At 47.8% G+C, this 17,830-nt stretch overlaps 1 protein-coding gene across 2 annotated transcripts in view; it reads left to right on the top strand.

Annotated features, from left to right (window-relative positions):
* Positions 1-8,112: 8,112 nt before the first annotated feature.
* The window catches only part of LOC119386777 (activating molecule in BECN1-regulated autophagy protein 1A-like), a 125,500-nt gene continuing 115,782 nt past the window's right edge, over positions 8,113-17,830 (top strand). For both annotated transcript variants that reach the window (XM_049413237.1, XM_037654053.2), the window contains exon 1: positions 8,113-8,316. The gene's annotated coding sequence lies outside the window, so the exon portion shown is untranslated. The remainder of the gene's footprint in view (positions 8,317-17,830) is intronic.

Raw genomic sequence — 17,830 nt, 5'->3', positions numbered from 1 at the left:
CAACATGCAGGGGCCGTTAATTAAAACGGCCGATGTCAACGGACGTCACCTGGGCACTTACGAAATGCACAGCGGATTACACAGGAACCTCACGGGAAAGCTGAAATTACCGGGGCAAGTTTGGCCGTCAGATTTGGCGGCAGTCTGGCAACATTGACCCCATGAGTCTAGCAACAGACTTATGCGACACCAAACAGTGCCCGCTTAATTTCACTTACCGAAAGAAGTACGTACGTTATCCGAATAGCTGCTTCGTAGCTGCAACAAAGGTGGCGAGCAGATCCGGCCATTGTTGTAACGAACCATCGGCGAAAAACACGCAGTAGAGCTTGTTTCGCGAAACACTGATGGAAAATATACGGCAAACGTCATGAGCGATGTTACGATGCCAGATAACAGCCAGTGAACCGTACGAAAAAGCTGGCAACGCTGCACAAAGCGCAAAACGATGCCCGCCGTGCTACTGCCAGCGCAAACCGACGAACGGGGCTTCGGCAATCGCCGGTGCCCGATCGTGAAGGACGCGTTTCAACATGAATGCCACCGAAGCTGATTGCACAGTGTGCTGCGTGCAGTGGCGTAAATCATGGGGGAGTCAGTGGGGTCCTGACCCCCCTTTTGTTCAGGCTAGGGGGGGGGGGACACACCCCTTGCAAGTGTCCCCCCTTGAGAGTTATCTTTCAAGCGTACGTATTTGAATTGATTGACTAAGAACAGCGCACTCTCCGTAAAACTAACTCTGAAATATGAGGCCCTTCAAATGAACAGAAATGAAGTACAAAAGTGAAAGCTGCTTGTCGTTTCAAGAAGCATCGTAGAGCATGAGCTTTCCGAAATGCTACGGGTTACTTCCGATGTTATTTATTGAAGCAAGCTCAAGCAGTTGAAGAAGAAGACGACAGAATTCAGGCCAGGGGGACTGGGGGAGAATAAAGAAGAAGTTAGAAATGGCGACATGAAGAGCATCGTCTGTTTATTATGTGCGGTCTTGTTACGTAATTATGTGCGGGCTTGTTACATAATTTGGCGCAGCCGACGACAAGAGACATCATGTGGGTGACTTTCTTTGTGGACAACCGCAGCGACTCTGCGGTATTCAAGAAATATCAAGTCGAGGACGACGCGGCCGTGGAGCTTCCCGAATATGTGACAACAGGTGAGCTTCTAAACCTCATTTTGACCGAAGCCTCCCTGTCTTCAGAGGAACTTTTGAAGCAAGATTTCGTGAAAGTGAACATTCCTCTAAGAAGGTTCAACGAGCTGGTGCTAACACCACTAGAGAAGAATTTCACGACCTGTCCAGCGCCGTCTGACGAGTTAACGACAGTACAGAGAGCCATTGCATGTCAACAGCAGAAAATTGTGCAGCAAAACGCTGTCATTGAGACTCTCGTCGCAGACTTGACGAAGCGGGCAAAGCTATCATCGCGACTAATCCAGCCAGACATATTCGACGACGCGTCCGACAATCCAGAAGCGTGGATAGCTTTCTATGAACAAGCTGCCAAGAGCAATGGATGGCTGTCTGATGAAGACTTGGTGATGAATATGCGACAGTTCCTTCACGGGATACCAAGAAAGTGGCACGAGTGGAGATTTTGCAAACAGGAGCCTGAACCTTGGTGTAAATGGAAAGAAAGTTTCCTTGCAACTTTCAACAGGAATCCCTTTGAGCGGTGGCATGAGGCGATATTCTGCCGCTTTGAGTCCGGAACGTCACTCGAGTATTTTCTTGAAAAACAGCGACTTCTTCGCATAGCTGAACCTGGATTGTCGACCTCGTCACTTCTTGCTCTTATAATTCACGGCTTACCTATAGATTTGCAACAACAGGTTTTAATACACTGTCCGAAAACGCCCGAAGCGCTTCTCCAACTACTCAAGCTATTATCGCGTCCCTGGGCTGAAAGAGGCTTCAAAAGTAAACAAAATATTTCAGAGACGACAAGCGTTAGCCACTTGGTTGAAAAGTACCCGTCGGATTTTGGAGACGTCACCTCTGACTTTAGTGGAAGCGCAACTCTCGTACAGAAGAATAGGGCCTCGAAAGATGAGTGCAACGTTGGAGAGCAAAATAATTCTAAACTCATACATACAACGCATGAGACCGTCCAACTTGTGTCATCGAGTTTACTGCACATACAACTTGAAGTGAACGGTCGAGCTATGCGAGCACTTGTAGACAGCGGAGCTTCAGTTTCAGTTATGAAAAGAAGCAAAGCAAAACCCGAGGACATATTCAGAGGCAGAACTGTCATTGTAAGGGGCTATGATGGCCGTGAAAAAGAACACTGCGAATGGGTACGGATACGTCTGAAATACCAGTCACAATCTGTAGAAATACTGGCACTGGTGATAGAAGGCATCGAGTATGACTTTCTACTCTCTCGTCCAGACATGAAATTGCTGAAGCTCAACATTCACTGGGATGACACTGTGTCAGTGAGCCAAGATGTACAACCAGTGAGAAAGAGAGACAAAATTCGCATTGTGACAAAATCCGATGACATCCCTGCAATATATCCAGAATTATTCTGCAGAGGAGGCTATCCTCCAGGTACAACAAAGTTTGAAGTTCCATTCAAACTGCATGACACAACGGTTGTACGGAGGAAACCATACAACCTCACCAGGGAAAAGAAAGCATGGCTGAAGGAAGAGCTTGGGAAGATGCTGGATGCAGGCATTATCCGTGAGTCCGTATCACCATACGCATCGCCGATAACCATAGCGCCCAAGGAGGACGGGAGCCTTCGACTTTGCACGGACTACAGAGCCATTAACAGCCAGACGCATCTTATTCCCTTTCCTATGCCCAGAATAGATGGAATTATAGACGAGACAGGCGGATGTTCCTGGTTTTCCAGGATAGACCTCTGTAAAGGCTTCTGGCAAGTACCTCTTCAAGAGGATACAAAGCAGTACACCGCTTTTATAACACCATTCGACATTTATGAGTACAACCGGCTGCCTTTCGGATGGAAGAACTCGCCTAGCTGGTTCCAGAAAATGATGAATACGGTTCTACACCCTTTCATTGGAAGCTTTTGCAATGTCTACGTGGATGATATCATCGTCTATTCTAAAAGCGAAGTTCTCCATCAACAGCATGTGGCACAGGTCCTCACAGCTTTGTCAGAAGCCGACCTCAAAGTCAACTTTAAGAAGAGTGAATTTTTTAAAACCAAGGTGACTTTTTTGGGTAGAGTGCTGGACGGCACTACGAAAAACACCAAGGAGGAATCAGTGGCACGCATCGCAAAACTGGCCAAGCCCTTTGATGTCCACTCATTGCGTGTGTTTTTGGGGCTGGCCGGTCATTTTAGGGCATTTATCCAAGATTATGCTCTTAAAACGAGGTGTTTGACAAGACTGATGCAAAAAGATGTACCATTCCGTTGGACAGATGACTGCGAAACGGCCTACAAAGAGTTGGTACGAGTTATATCGTCTGATCCAGTCCTCACACTACCAGACTTTGATCTTCCGTTCGAGCTCAACACGGATGCATCACATTACGGAACGGGAGCAATACTTTACCAGCGAGATGAACGCCAGCCAAGTAATCGCCAACTCCGCGTGATTGGTTACCACAGCTACACTTTTAACAAAGCGGAAGTGAACTATACAACAACGGAGAAAGAAGCACTGGCCGTTCTAAAGGCTGTTCGGTACTTCCGCTCTTACCTGGAAAGTCGAAAATTCAAATTATACACTGACCACGAGGCACTTACCCACCTTTTGAAAATGGCAGACCTGAAAGGAAAAGTCGCACGGTGGGTAAGCGAGCTACAACAGTTCGACTTTGAGGTGAACTATCGCCCGGGAGCTTCAATGAAAGACGCCGATGCAATGTCCAGGCTGGGGGTCATAAGGCTTGTTGATGTACAACGGCAAACAATAAGGGCAGCCAAACTTTGGGAAGGAACTGAATGCTTTACAACTCACACAAACCGGAAGAATCGCAGTACCTCCTACACTAATTCCGACAATTTTGGATCTTTATCACACAAGTTGTCATTCAGGTGGTCACGATGGTTTCTGGCGGACCTACATGAAGCTGACCAAACGGTTCACATGGCCCGGCATGAAAGAAGACACAAAAAGATATGTGCAATCATGTCACGAATGCCAGATCAACAAAGTAAAGTTTAAACAGCTGACTCAACAGATGGTATTACCAAGGCACTCTACTACACCGTTTGAGGTGATTCACATGGACTTCGCGGAACTTCGAAAAAAATCTGAGAATGTGAAAAAAACTCGAGCCTTCCTGTTGTGCGTCGATGAGTGCACAAGGATGGTGGCAGCAAAAGCTGGAAAGCAGGACACCAACAGTGTGATCTCCTTTCTAAACCGCAAGATGTTTGAGAACGTGAAAGTATTGGTAACAGACAATGGACCAGCCTTCCGGAGTCACCAACTCAATGAATGGGCAAAGCGGCGAGGAGTTACGCTCAGGTTTACTGCACCGTATCATCCAGCAGCTAATGGGCTAGCGGAGCGAGCTATTCGAGATATCAAACAGTATCTAAGTATGTATCCGGACTTCCCAGGTGGATGGAAATGCTGCCTTGAAGCTGCAGTAGCGCATCATAACCGGTCCTATACAACAGCTCTGGGATGCACACCGCTGTTTGCTGCTACGGGAAAACCAACATATTTGCCGGCTGACACGACCTTAGGAGTTGAAGCGATGATCCGCCTGACAGAAGAGAGAAGAACTGAAGAGAGCGAAGTGAAGTATCGGGAGAGGATGAAAAGGAACTTCGACAAAAAACAGAATGCGACGGACCCAGGAATAGAGGTGGGAGACTTCGTGCTGGTGAGAAAAGGATTGCCGAACTCGGGTGCGAATCACACAGGGCCATTTTCTGTTGTCAAGACAGCAAGCCAGCAGGGACATTTAAAGACGATCTGGTATATAGGTCCCAATGGAGCCGTTGAATCGGCGTCTATAGCTAATGTTTTCAAATATCATCCCAGGAGGGATGAAAACAAGGGTGGGGGGAGTGAAGCAAGCTCAAGCAGTTGAAGAAGAAGACGACAGAATTCAGGCCAGGGGGACTGGGGGAGAATAAAGAAGAAGTTAGAAATGGCGACATGAAGAGCATCGTCTGTTTATTATGTGCGGTCTTGTTACGTAATTATGTGCGGGCTTGTTACATTTATTATGCGGAGCTTCGATATGCAAATTAAAGAATCCCCGATCATCTACCGTTATTTAAGTCGACGATTTATTGGAAGCGATTCACAATGAAGTATAAATCCTACTGATCTACTTTTATTGTTTACTTTTAGAAAATCACCGGTGATCATAATGCTTTATTCTATTAGAAAGTTTCTAGGGGTAAATCGTGGAAGGCTATTTCTAACACATTTACAGGATGGGAATGTAGCTGAAGTTCAAGAAAAGCAGTACCTTTACGCGTTATCAGAAAAAAAATATAGGATTTTTCTTTCATGGTTTAACCAGAATGACACGGCTGGTGATATGCTACACGAGTTACGCTTAGAAACCAACTTCGCCATGCTACGTGCGCTTATACTATCGGCTGCTTATGCTCGTTTCTTTTTAAATTTACTTTGAAAGCATGATTTTAATTTTTATATAAGTAAAATAATACATTTGTATAAAAACAAAATGGCCGCCATTGCACGATGTGTGTCCCCGCTCGTGATCTTTCTGAATTTACGCCACTGGCTGCGTGCGTGCCTGCGTTTTGTTCCTGTTGTCAGTCGCTGCTGTGTGAGCGTGCTTAGAGACATCGTTTTAATATATCTACAGGTATACATCGTGTTGCGGTGTGAAACCAGTTATTTTGGGAGGTTTATTGTCTGCGTCATTTGTTCGAGTAAAACCGATGGTCACCGCTCTTTTGACATGCCGTTTTGGCATATTGGGCCTTCTCGACAAACATTCGAAGAATCATTAAGGTAGTCGTTGGGCACTCGCACTTTTAGACAAAATGTCTATAAAATGTCTAGAAGTAGACGTTGTGAACTTGTTTGGCAAAATAGACCCTGGCTATGCCGTAGCTGCTGAAAATGCTATAAACTGTATGCAAGCACATTTGAGGCCCAAATGTTATATTTTTTAAAAATGTCTATTTTAGGTCTTCTCGTAGACCAAGACTTCTATAGCCGTTTGTAGCCCTTTCGAGACGTTTTGTAGAGGCTTTGTGTTTCGTGGGCACTGACTTCCCAAAGGGAGATTTTTGAGACTTCGCAAAAGGGACATTTTTCGTTTCCTTGGTAGCAGTGTTCACTGCATACCAAGTATATGTTTTCGTCGCTGAGCATCTACAAGCCAGCCCCATCGCAATGGACATTATCTCGACGAGCCAGCGCAGCTGACTGAGTTTGCGAGCTCAGCGTCCTGCATGCAGCATAAGTAACAGAAGTCACTGTCGGGGTCGCTGGAGACAATTCACTCATTCTTGCTAATGTGTGCCACAAGCAGATGGCAGACCTGCCGCTAGTACGTCACAAATTGCTGTCACCCCGTGACGTCAAATGACGCGTCCCTGAGAAGCCGCTCCCTGGATATCGAAACCGAAAGTGTTTTCTTTTTTAGGTAGCGGTATTAAAATATACATGATGCATTCCCAGGCACCACAATACTCTTTTTAGGGTTCTCTACACCAGTGTTCTTATTTAGAGCAACAATCCGAAAATATTAAAAATTTGTGTCAGTGCTCCTTTAAGGGGCCGAAGCAAAATTTTTGTTTGTGACTTTTTTACTGTACTTTGTAGCTTTGTGTCTAGTAATACCTAATTTGAATCGTAAATGCTCTAACGTATCGTGTAACTAATGCTAGCGTAGTTAATTGTGACCATTTTAGCGTCCAGGGGCGTAGCCAGAAATTTTGTTCGGGGGGGGGGGTTCAACCATACTTTGTGTATGTTCGTGCGTGCGTTTGTATGTGTGCGTGTATATATACGCAAGCAAAACTGAAAAATTTCGGGGGGGGGGTTGAACCCCCCAACCCCCCCCCCCCCCTTTTGGCTACGCCCCTGTTAGCGTCACTTCAAAACGCCCGCATAAAAACCATAAGAAACTAGCGCCCCATGCGGGGGAGTGCCAAAGATCACGTGCACTCAAGCTGTCGTGACGTTGAAAGCGCCGTTTTCAAATCGTGGCCCCGCGTGCGGTAGGGATTGAAACGATGCGGGTGCTTCGGCATGTATGGGTTAAACCTGTTATCCCCTCACGACAACTATCTCGAGAGCAGCCCGACAACAGAGCGAGAGGGATGAAGAACAATAGCCCTCGCCGGGTGCCAGTTGTGGTAATCTTCTGTGACGTCCACAATACTTGCTTTATTCGTGGAACGTCACGCGGGGCCTCGATCTACGTCATACCAGTGCGATGTCGCGAGGTGCAGCCAACTCAGATGAGCACTCACGCTTACTTTAAAACCAAATTAAAATATCTTAAAGGCAACGTTCGCCTATAATCGGTCAGAAGTGCCCCCGTATGCAGGAAAGCAAAACAACACAAACATCTCGTGGTTTCAATTTTGGTGTCAGGAGTCCTTTAAAGTAGAACACTGTATTTAAAGTGATAAAACTATTGGTGCCCTCTATGGGGCGGTGGAAGAACTGATGCATTTTTGTTATACCACAGTGAAAGAGCGAAGTTTTATAATATAGGAAAGACTATAAGTGTTTAAAACAGAGCTAACTTGAAGCTTTACCAACATACCGTCACAAATGAAGTTGCCAACCGAGTTCTTGATTGAAGAACTCTGGGTGCCAATACATAAGCAAAACAAGAGCAGGACAACACAAACGCTCAAACGCCGTTGCCTTGTTCTCTCATTGTCCTCATTTTCCGTTCTAGCATAACGTGTTTGCGGCATGTTTGTAGTTCCTGCTTTACTCACACATTCCCTTCCGCGCTTCAAAGCATAGCCTTCGAGATTGGCAATTACTACTTTAGTAAGTCGCATCAGCGAGCACATTTATATTTGCCTACTAGGCTCAATAATAACAAAAGGTAATTTATTATTTAGCATTTAATAGAAAATTGATGACGTCCTGATGGCGAGCGACGTTTTTTTCTTTCAGATTGTTTCCTTTACTACCGTCCGGTGGTGTGAGGTCGCTGGAGACGGCCATGTTTGATGAGTGATGTGCTTGGGTTTGCAACTGTAGTCGCCTTCTGATTCAATCGTTTATCATTAATTTCGTTTGATCAGGTGTATTACGCAGTTTTCCTATGTGTGAAGTGCCGCTGGTGTGATGGATTAGTGGCTGCACAGAGCAGGGAGACCCTTGGAAGAAGCTCCGGGAGCTTCGCCGCGCCGCAAAGTGAGTTGTCCCGTGTTCGCCTCCTCTGTTAGCCTCTGGCACTTTATCGGTAAAATTTTCGAGCCCTGATTTGTTTACATTACGCGAGAACTCGGAGTAGATGTGTCTTGATCTTCCGTAGCCCGCTGCAGCTTTCAGGTGGTCCAATTTTAACACATCGGTGTAAACGTTTTTGAACTCGGTCGAGATGCCAAAAGCGACGGAAGTGAAAGCGTCGCATAGTAGTATCTCTCGTGTTTGCTGCAGCGACGCACGACTGGCGCCTTGACTGGCGCCTTGACTGCGTTGTCTATCGGCCACATTTGTCTCGAAAATTTATAGAGCTGTCGGGGAACGATTGGACGTTGCGACATTTTCTTTTGCCCCGTCTTGCTTTGTGCCGTTTCAACGCTGAGACACCCCGGCAATCGGTGACGTGAAGAGGATAACGCACTCGAGGTCATTAGCTTTCCGGTGTCGACTACTACGATCGGTGTCACCCGTGTCGACGATGTACATCGGAAGAAACGGGGATTATCCTCTAAACGCGACGGCAGAAATCCCAAGCTGCGACGTTGGCCGAACGAAGCGTGAACTCGCGACGACTTCGTGACGCTGGGTGAGCACGATCTGACCCGCCTTAATCCGGGCAGCTGCTTGTGGTGCCCGCATGGGAGCATTTCCGTGCGTAGGATCTTGTCACGGCGGCTTAGACAGCGAGCCAGGCTAGCCGCTTCCGCGCCTTTGCATTTTAGTTTGCACATAACACACACCAACGTCGCTGTACTTATGTACAGACATATCGCGCCGTTGTTCGAATATTCACTAGTCCAGCCTTTCAGTGCATCTGATCCAACAAATTTGGAACGTATAGCTTCACGTGAAGACATGCTATGATTTGCACATAAAGCATTATGTTGTCGCCGGGACATTAAAACTCCTTTCTCGAAGGCTCAGACATGCTCAATGCATTCGTACAGCTAATGCAAGCAGTATCAGTGGAGGGGGTTGCGTACGCATTGCTAGTTTTCCAAAGGAAAATATGTATCCAGCGTGTAGGCAAATGTAACTCGGTTCGAAGCACACTTTCATATGTTCGAGCAGCATTTTGGTTGGCACATGACACGTCCACACCATGATACGTACGTAGACACATAGTGTACCGCTGTAATGTTTACAAGACCTGTAATTCACAATCAATAATTAGGTTGCAATCAGATAGTTTCAGCTGAACAGGTATACATAGAAAACACTATTGCCATAGCATCGAAGCTTCTTTCTGGCATACACATCCAATCAATCCTATAACAATGATAAGCAATGTTGACAGTGGGTGTTCAGTAGAGATTGTCGGTTATTTCTCGGCTCAGTGAGTCAGCTACATGTGAACAAATGTTTCCTTCAGTTTATGCCATGCTTTCTCCTGTTCATGCAAAATATGAGCAAGCTATCATTGTGCTATTGCTCTGCCTACAGGTCATGTTCATAAACATGTTAGATGAGACCTGATGTGTTTGTTTGTTCATTCCCGTTATGTTTCAGCATCAGCCTCAGGTCTAGAGGAAAGATTGCAACCATGTCAGATTCCTGTGTATTTTGCAGTGTGGCTGATTAAGCTGATTGGTATTGTGTTGTATGTGTACATTAGGAACTTTATACAATGATAAGCAAGAAAACATGAGAACAAATGCCAGCTTCAAACTGCTGTTATTTGTTTTGAAGCAACATTAATGTGTGTAAAAGCTGAAGCAAGGAAATATGACAATAAAAAAGCAAAATAAAACATCGTGATCCATGTACTGTCGGCCACAAAAATTTGTGGGATCTGCAGCGCGTGGCAGAGCGACGGAAATCTGCATCGCTGCGCCACCTACCGTCACATAGCCTGGTGTTGAGGCTATCGGCCGTGACCTCTGGGATTAATTAGTTCCAGCAACGGCGCCTTGGCGGAGATAATCGTGAAGGTTGTGGCCAGGGCTGGGCAAAGATACTTTGAAATTGTATCGCGATACGATACAAGATACTTGGGCAAGAAGTATTTGAGATACAGATACAAGATACTCGCGTAATAATTGTATCCGATACGATACTTCCCAATTGTATCTTAAGATAATTCGATACATTTGCAAATTTGCTGTTATATATCTATATAATGAAGCAGCAAAGGCCTATGTAGAAATGTGTTTACTTGAAAATGTCTTAACTGCGACCAGCTTTGTTTAATTTTAACAAAATACCAGTTTGTATCACAAGATACAAACTTTCTTGTTCAAGGCGTATTAGTTTCATTTCTAAACGAGTTATTGGGATTTGTTTGGCTGCTTAACATGACAGCTCTTTAACTGCTGTGCTGTTAGTTGTTTTTGCTTGACACTTCTGTAGATTATTGGTGTCGTTGCTCTACTTGGCGACCAACTGGCTGGTTACCATCTACTTGCAAGTGCCTCCGCACGATGGCGCAAATACCGCTGTGCAGTCTTACCTTGTCCGCAAGCGTGTTGTTTTCGTAATACCGCATCCACTGACAGGTGTACAGCAGCAACAATGTTGGTAGCGATTGTTTGTGGCGCATCTTGTAAAGACGATGAACTACATAGTCGGCGCTCACAATTGAGGACATAAAACTGCAGTCATTTTTCATATTTTACTTATGTGCTGGAGTAAAGCGTTCGTTAGCAACATACTCACTAACGTGCAATCTTTTACCATTTGTTCTCCGAGAGAACCTGAGCCGCCAGGAAACGTCTAAGACGTATTCTAGCGGCACAAAACGCCGCATGTTATAACTGATATTCACACTATTGCCACTTCTAGCTCTGCTTACCTGCGGATTTGTAACAATAACAATACTTCAAGGTGACCTAAAAAAAGGAAAACTAATATATTGTTGCGAATATATTTATAACTTATTTACAGTGTAGGATGGTCCAGCAGTCAAGATGGCGGTTGTTTGCTTGCTTGCTTGATCCTCTTCTTCGCACACCTCACCATAGTCATAGCTGCAACCCCGCTACATCGACCTCCGGCGGCGAAAGCGCCGACTCGGCGCCTGTTAGCAGGTGGTGGGCGAAAGGTACGGCTTCAGGCGAGCGACGTGGACGACGTTTGAAGACGTAGAGGGTGCCGTAGGGTCCAGAGGGGCGATGTCATATGTAACCTCAGTCACCTGGCGTAGCACACGGTAGGGGCCGGAGTATTTGGGCAGAAGTTTTTCGGCCAGGCCAACATGCCGAGACGGAGACCACAGGAGAACGAGGTCACCCGGATTGAAGCGAACGTTCCGGTGGCAACTGTCGTATCTATGTTTCTGGCTGAGTTGCGAGTCCGAAAGGCGTCGATGGGCGATCTGACGGGCCTTTTCGGCTGTGCTGATAGCGTGGCGAGCATATTCGGTGGAGATGTGGTCAGGGATGGGTACGAGCGTGTCGAACGGCAAGGTCGGTTCTCTTCCATACAAAAGGTAAAAGGGAGAATATCCAGCAGTGTCGTGGCGCGAGCTGTTGTAAGCGAAAGTGACAAAGGGTAGAGCAATGTCCCAGTCGCGATGATCAGTCGAGACATACATGGCGAGCATGTCAGTGATCGTGCGATTCAAACGTTCTGTGAGTCCGTTCGTTTGGGGATGATAGGCCGTTGTAAGCTTGTGCTTGGTTGCACAAGAGCGAAGTAGGTCCTCGATTACCTTGGATAAAAAGTAGCGGCCTCGGTCTGTGATGAGTTGACGAGGAGCGCCGTGATGTAAGATGACGTCTTGTATCAAAAAGTCGGCGACGTCTGTAGCGCAGCTGCTCGGGAGAGGTCTCGTAATGGCAAAACGGGTAGAATCATCCGTAGCGACGGCGACCCATCTGTTACCGTTGTGAGAAAGTGGGAAAGGTCCCAGAAGGTCGAGGCCAACACGAAAAAAAGGCTCAGCAGGTATGTCTATGGGTTGAAGGAGCCCGGCGGGGTGTACAGCTGGCCTTTTCCGGCGTTGGCACGACTCGCAAGAAGCGAAATAACGATGTACGGAACGGTAGAGGCCGGGCCAGAAAAAGCGTCGGCGGACACAGTCGTACGTTCTGGCAACACCAAGGTGGCCGGCCGTTGGTACGTCATGTAGTTGCTGAAGTACGGTCGAGCGGAGATGAGTGGGTACTACAACTAGTAGTTCCTGTCCCACTGGGCGCATGTTCCGGCGGTATAAGATACCGTCTATGATGGCGAACATGCGAAGCGAACTGTCCGTCGAGTCAGTATTCAGGCGGGTGATTAGATCTCGTAGGGACGCGTCACGCTGTTGCTCGTCACCGATGTTGCCGAAAGCAGAGAGCGAGGAGATACAGATGGATGTGTCATCCGTTACGTGGTCTGGATCGTCAACGGGGTACCGAGAAAGGCAGTCGGCGTCTTGATGTAGACGGCCGGACTTGTAGACCACTGTGTACGTGAATTCCTGGAGGCGCAGAGCCCAACGAGCTAGGCGCCCTGTTGGATCTTTGAGTGCTGAAAGCCAACATAGAGCGTGGTGGTCTGTGGTAACGGTGAAAGGTCGACCATATAAATAGGGGCGGAATTTACCAACTGCCCATACAAGCGCCAGGCACTCGCGCTCAGTAATAGAGTAATTGCGTTCGGCAGGGTAGAGGAGCCGGCTGGCATACGCAAGAACTCTATCATGACCGAATTGACGCTGGGCTAACACAGCGCCAATGCCGTAACCACTAGCGTCTGTGCGGACCTCGGTTTGAGCAGACGGGTCAAAGTGGGCGAGGATCGGCGGTGTGGTGAGCAGCGTAATGAGGCGGGAAAAAGCACTGGCTTGGTCAGGACCCCACCAAAATGGCACATCTTTCTTGAGAAGATCAGTGAGGGGGCGGGCAATATCTGCGAAGTTTCTGACGAATCGTCGGAAATATGAGCATAGGCCCACAAAACTTCGAACGTCTTTGGCACAAGTTGGTATGGGAAAATCGAGGACAGCGCGAACTTTGTCGGGATCGGGTCGGATGCCAGATGAGTCAACGAGATGCCCGAGAATAGCAACTTGGCGATGGCCAAAGTGGCATTTCGATGAATTAAGTTGTAGCCCAGCCGCACGAAACACTGAAAGAATGGACGAAAGTCGGTCGAGGTGAGACTCAAAGGTGGGGGCAAATACAATGACGTCGTCCAGGTAACACAGGCAGATAGACCATTTAAAGCTGCGCAAAAGCGTGTCCATCATCCGCTCGAACGTGGCCGGCGCATTGCACAAGCCGAACGGCATGACTCTGAATTGGTAGAGACCGTCAGGCGTTACAAAGGCAGTCTTCTCACGGTCGAGGTCGTCTACGGCGATTTGCCAGTAACCAGAGCGTAGGTCTATTGAAGAAAAATAGGTAGCACCATGAAGGCAGTCCAGGGCATCGTCGATACGAGGAAGCGGGTAGACATCCTTTTTGGTGATCTTGTTTAAATGCCGATAATCCACGCAGAAACGCCAGGTGTTGTCTTTCTTTTTAACTAAGACTACAGGGGAAGCCCACGGACTCGAAGAAGGCTCAATAATTCCTTTTGTGAGCATCTTGTCGACCTCCTGTTGAATAACTTGGCGCTCTGATGGTGAAACTCGGTAAGGACGCCTGTGAATTGGAGCTGCATCATCGGTATCTATGCGGTGCTTGACTTGCGAGGTTTGGCCTAAGGGCCTACCGTCGAAGTAAAATATGTCAGAGTAGATCTTAAGGAGATCAGTGAGGTCTTTAACTTGAGAGGGCAAAAGTTCTGAGGCAATCATCTTGGTGATGTTGTTGTGCAGTGTAGAAGAGGTGACTGCGTCGACTCTATGCGGGTTCGGAGAGACGACAACGGGCAGTTCAGGTGACACCGATGAGATCTGGCACTCGTGCGACGGTGACAGAGTAGCAAGAGCAATGCCTTGTGGTAGGACTTGAGGGCTGAATCCGAAGTTCAGAAGAGGAAGGCACGTCTTGTTCGCTGTAACAGTTACAACTGTGTACGGAGAGGAGACGCTGCGGGCCAGTAGAACACTGGGACAAGGAGAAACCACGTAATCACCATCCGGTACATTGGGATAGGGTTCAACAGCGACGCAAGTTAGGGCTTGTGGTGGCAGACGAATAGCCTCGGCACACGAAAGTTTGGTCTGAACCACCTCCGACACGTCGGCGGACGCAGGCAAGTCAAGTTGTACAACACCGGCCGAGCAGTCAATGACAGCAGAGTGGTCAGACAAGAAATCGAGTCCGAGGATGACATCATGTGGACAATGAGCGAGAACATGAAACAGAACGGACGTCTGGCGGTCGGAGAACCTCACACGTGCCGTGCACATTCCGAGTACAGCCGGAGTTCCTCCACTAGCGACACGTACAAATAGGGACTCGGGCGGCGTAAGGACCTTATTTAATCGTGCACGGAGATCAGAGCTCATAATAGAAATATGTGCGACGGTATCAATGAGGGCAGTAACAGGTAGGCCATCCACTTCCACAGCAAGCAGGTTCTGGTCCGTAGTGAGGGTCAGCAGAGGGTTTTCAGGTCGGGGGTCGAATTCAGCGTCACCTCCGGGAGCTGCATTGCTCAGTTTTCCGAGTATGGGCGTCCAGTAGGGCGGGGCGACGAATGGCGACGGGGCTGAGGTGACCGGGAGCGACGATCGCTTGGGGACGGCGAACGGCTGGAGCGTCGGACCGATGTCGCAGGAGCCTCAGCGTATGGTCCACCGTCATGAGCGGGAAACTGCAGGGGCCGGTGGTTGTCGTCACGTCGATAGCCAGAAAACGAGCGAGATGGAAAGGTGCGAGAACGACAGTAGCGAGAAATATGTCCTACACCGTGGCAACGAAAGCAGATCGGCTTGTCGTCCTGCGTTCTCCACTGGGCAGGGTCACGATAGCGGCGAAACATTTCCGGTGCACGAGGAGGCGTTATGGAACTGACACGAGGTTCCGTCAACGAACACACCGGCTGCAGTCCGACATTTGCAAGCTCTTCCCTCACAACCTGCTGGATCAACGAGATCGTTGGTCGAGGATCATCAGATGGCCGCGTCAGGAAAGATGGTGGCGACGCCGCCTCGATTTCTCGGCGCACGATGCGAACTACGCTCTCGTTGGTAGGCGGTTGACCGCATGGCGGCTGAAGGTCCTCGCAAGATGATGTAGTGGCCGTGTTCGGAAGTCGCACGAAATGCTGGGCAATGCGGCGACTCTTCAGTTCTTCGAACCGGCGGCACTCTTTGATGATGTCGTCCACGGTGGAGCAGTCTTTAGACACTAGTAAATTGAAAGCATCATCCGCAATTCCCTTGAGCAAGTGGCTTACTTTGTCACCCTCTGACATGTTGGTGTCGACACGTCGACAAAGGGCCAGGACGTCAAGGATGTAGGAGACATACGATTCGGTCGAAGATTGTGCCCGACAGGAGAGTTCTTTAGAAGCGGCCCGCTGGCGTCCGACGGCTCTACCAAATAGGTCATGAAGCTTCTGTTTACAGGCATCCCAACTGGTTATGTCAGCTTCATGAGCCTGAAACCACGTACCTGCTGTTCCGCAGAGATAGAAGTCAACGTTGGCAAGCATCATTGTAGGGTCCCACCGGTAGACCGCTGCAAACCGCTCGTACTTCGCGATCCAGTCATCGATGTCAACGTGGTCGGTGCTGCAGAAGTTACCGGGATCGCGGGGTTGAGTCAATACGACCGGCTGTACCGGCTGTACCGGAGGCGCGGTCGAAGCGGCAGCAGCAGAGTTGCTTTCTGTTGACATATTGCGGCTGTCCAGGATACGTCCGCTGCGGAGTTCCGTCTTGCGTAGTACCCAGCACCACCACCAAAATGTTGCGAATATATTTATAACTTATTTACAGTGTAGGATGGTCCAGCAGTCAAGATGGCGGTTGTTTGCTTGCTTGCTTGATCCTCTTCTTCGCACACCTCACCATAGTCATAGCTGCAACCCCGCTACAATATTTAAGTCAAATAGCAAGGTGGTTCCGTATTAAACAATCAAAGTGAATAAGTATACAGGGTGTTTCACGTAAGCAGAACCCAATATTAAAAAAACAAGTGGTTAACCGTTGCTGAATGAAACCAAAGGTATTTGGTTTGCAGTCATGTGGCACTCGTTATGGTATGTTTTGTACTAAGCTTAACTGGTTAATTAAATAAGGTCAGTTATGCGACATTGCGACAATTCTAATATTCACTTTAGGGCCAACTGCGCTTCGACACATCGTAGAGCGAATTTAAAAACGACCGACCCAATTTTTTTTGGCAGCGTACATGCTGCATGGTTAATATTTTAGGGCTTTTAGAGAAAGCCCGCGAAATATGAAATAAAACCACGTTCGCAGACAGTTAAAAAATTAGAATAAAGCAGAGAATGTATTTTAGCAGCAGGTTACAAAAGACATGTTACAATAAACAGATCGGCGAAAAACTATGCAGAGGACTAGGTAATGTATGGGGTGCAAACGGAAGACAGCGAAGAAAGCACTTGTGCTGACAATCAAATTATCATTAAAATAACTTCTCGAATAATTTAGCAGGAAGAACAAAGACACAGTACGTCAAAATATTTCCTGTTACGTAAATGCGTGTTCTACTGCATCTAACGTCAGCACCGTTAGCGGGACTGTTTAGAATCTCCTTTGCATGTAAGTCAATCTCATCGTACTATGTAAGTCAAGCTTGCATCCACAACGTCTTTCAAATCGCTGATGTGTGAAATGCGCGAGACGCAACTGAGCAGCCCCATTCTTGCATTCTTGAGACATTGCAACGAAGTATCACGCAAGACAAACTTCAATAGCGACAGTATAGCGGCATCAGAATTTGTGCAAAAGACGCTGCACGCATTGGAGTACGCAGCAGAGTGCAGGGTCTATGAATAAGTGTCATCACATCAACATAACTAAAAAGAAAGAAAACATCTAGAAAAAAAGTAGGCTGTGCGTAGACGTTCGCAAGCTTGTTTTTGTCGCGATGGCTCGAGCGCCATCACGTGACTCTGCTCCACCAATAGGGACGCTTAAACGTCATCGCCTGTGTTCGCTGGAGTGGTCTGGTCGAAATATACAAGAATATTATTGTCGTTAGTTTTATTCAGGTGGTTTATAGTGTGCGCGCTCTTGTTGTGCGAGGTGGGGCTCGAAAGATGGCGCCAGGCCACGACCACTGTGCGAGCTGAGCCGGCCGGTGGCCGGCGCTGTAATGGGACACCGAAGTGGGCCCCCTGTGGTGAGCGCAGGAGCGCGGGAGTGCGACTGTGCGCGGGCCCCAAGAGAAGGCAGAAGAGGGACGGCTGTGCAACTGGAGAGACGCCGTATTCTTGTCTCTCCAGCAGTTTTTCTTTACCTTAGCTAAATAAACGTTGTTCTGTTAAAGTAACCGTTGCGTTTTGCCAGTCTTTCCCTCACGTCTCCCGAATCATCATCGTTTGCATCTAACAATTCAGAAGTGGGATAGCGTACGCCCAGAAGTCAACCATCGAGCCCAACCATGCCTGTCACTCGCAACGGAACATCTTCAACGGCTCCGACAAGTGAAGA

The sequence above is a fragment of the Rhipicephalus sanguineus genome, chromosome 3 (genome assembly GCF_013339695.2).
Source record: "Rhipicephalus sanguineus isolate Rsan-2018 chromosome 3, BIME_Rsan_1.4, whole genome shotgun sequence".
Lineage (NCBI taxonomy): Eukaryota > Metazoa > Arthropoda > Arachnida > Ixodida > Ixodidae > Rhipicephalus > Rhipicephalus sanguineus.
Note: the sequence above shows the minus strand (reverse complement) of the source record. Positions and strands in the feature narration are given on the sequence as shown.